The sequence below is a fragment of the Alosa pseudoharengus genome, unplaced genomic scaffold (genome assembly GCF_046254945.1).
Source record: "Alosa pseudoharengus isolate Yale_2024_CS ecotype anadromous, Long Island Sound unplaced genomic scaffold, YU_APseudo_1.1 YU_APseudo_1.1_scf_23, whole genome shotgun sequence".
NCBI classification, from domain to species: Eukaryota; Metazoa; Chordata; class Actinopteri; order Clupeiformes; family Clupeidae; genus Alosa; species Alosa pseudoharengus.
Genome location: NW_027468685.1, coordinates 3,970,581 through 3,973,080, shown reverse-complemented (window position 1 = coordinate 3,973,080; position 2,500 = coordinate 3,970,581).

The following is a 2,500-nucleotide window of genomic DNA, read 5'->3' as shown; positions in this document are numbered from 1 at the left end:
AAATATGACCGCCGCCCAGTCCAGCACATTTTTTTCACAAAAAGAAATCACGCTGAAAGGCCTATATGATTCTAACTGTCTCACTAAATTGCATTATCCACACTCAATTCTCACTGGTATCTGCTAGACAACAAGTACCAAAACATGATTAGTTCATAGATTTCACATGTAAAATTCATTTTATACAACCCCACCTCCATCTTGCCTGTTCATAATTATGAGAAATTCTTGATTGTTTGTGTTATGTTTATGTTATGTGTGTGGGTGTGTGTGTGTGTGTGAGAGTGTGTGTGTGTGTGTGTGTGTGTGTGTGTGTGTGTGTGTGCGCGTGCCTGCGTATGTGCCTGTGCATGGAAGGGTACATATGTCTACTGTGTGAGTATGTGTCATGATTACTGTGAATGTGTGTGTGTGTGTGTATCTGTTTGTGCACATGTGTGCACATGAACTGGGCTAACATGACCCCTGGAGGCAAATATACGGAAAAAATGGTCATCCTAGGCCCTACAGTTCTCAAGATATTCACAGAGAACTGTGTCTGGCCTACCCTCCTTTCGGGGGGTCCAGTCCAGCGGGGGGGCTACAGATCAAAACGAAAAATGACAGTTCCATGCTATCCATGTGGGGGTACATGCCCACCAAGTTTTGTGTACCCCGGTCTTTCAGTGTCCCGGGAATCCTTGTTGGTGTACGTCACTAAATGTACACATAAATTGTTTTATTGTAAGGCCCCCCATGAACGAAAGTACACAAAACTTGGCATGCATTCGGAGGGTGTCATAATGATCCTACACTTTCAATTTCGTGCAGTTTTGACCATGTCAGCCAGAGATATTGTGATGAAAACACCTAATTTTTTGCTTTTTAATTTTTAACTAGGTGGCGCTATACATGAAATAAGTGGTAATGGGATGGGTTGACATGGCCCCTTGAGATCAACATACAAAAAAAAGGTGGACCTCCTAGGCCCTACGGTTCTCGAGATATTCACAGAAAACTGTCTCCGGCCACCTACAGGCCAGTTGGTGTATAGTAACATAAATGAATTTATTGTGTGGCCCCCCATGAACGGAATTCCACGAAACTTGGCGTGCATTCAGAGGGTGTCATAATGATCCTACACTTCCAATTTCGTGCAGTTTTGACTATGTTAGGTCACAGATACCTGCGATTACAACACCTCATTTTTACTTTTTTGTGTTTAACTAGGTGGCGCTATACATGAAATGAGTGGTTATGGAATGGGTTGACATGGCCCCTTGAGATCAACATACAAAAAAATAATGGTCCTCCTAAACCTTACGGTTCTCGAGATATTCACAGAAAACTGTGTCTGCCCTACCCTCCTTTCGGGGGGGTGCAGTCCAGCGGGGGGGCTACAGATCAAAACGAAAAACGATGGTTCCATGCTATCCATATGGGGTTACATGCCCACCAAGTTTCGTCTACCCCGGTCTTTCAGTGTCCCGGGAATCATTGACAGAAATTTGGACATGCGAAAAAGAAAAAAAAAAAAAAAAAAAAAAATCTGACTAAACCTATATGACCGCCGCTTCGCTGCGCGGCGGTCATAATAAGGAACAGGTGGGAGGGTGGGGGGGTGTATACACTTCAAAACACACAAAAATGTTTTACTAAATAGCGCATCATTTTACAAAATTGTGGGCCCATTTATTAAATTGTGTCAAATAAATGCGATCGATAGATAGATAGATAGATAGATAGATAGATAGATACTTTATTGATCCCAAAGAAAAATTCAAGGAGTGCACTATTTACTAAAATATAATATATATTTTATAATATATATTTTAGCACATAATATACATTCTATGCACAATCTTGTAAAATGAGATCATAATTGAGTAATTGAGTGCACAATTTGGTCATTAATTTCATGATGGCGCCGCCCGACAAGGATATAGTCCTTTTAAATAAACTACATTTACAAAGTTGCCAATGCCTCGTTTTATATGTTAGGACCCTCATTATACTCCCAAAGAGTGTCGGGCTACTTTGAGCCTCGTAAATGGTTTAAAATTCATTTTCAATGAGAAAATTCATTTTACAATGAGAAATGCCCAATCACTACCAGTGTTAGCATTTTGGAAACATCGGCTAAAAACAGTCTAGTTTAGAATGCATCGGATGAGCGTTTTTTTTTGCTCCCCAAGGAATGTTTGAACTTGTTATCATGCTAAGCATATCCAAAATCCATTTTACACTGGATTTTCCCTTTAATATTTATGTACTGTAATGTGTCAACTTACACGATAATATCCATGTTTAGAAAAGTGTAATTCCGTTGCTTGAAACAAGCTATTTAACTGAAATTAGACAAATGCCGCCTTCAAAAACCATTGTTTTGGGATTGCTAAACTATTGATCTGTAGTCTCTATATGTACAGGTGCACTACACAGATAAAAAGGGTTAATAAATGACTCCTGTGTCTTAATCCTGGACGGTCGCTTGACCCTGAGCCAAAAGAAGAATCCACAT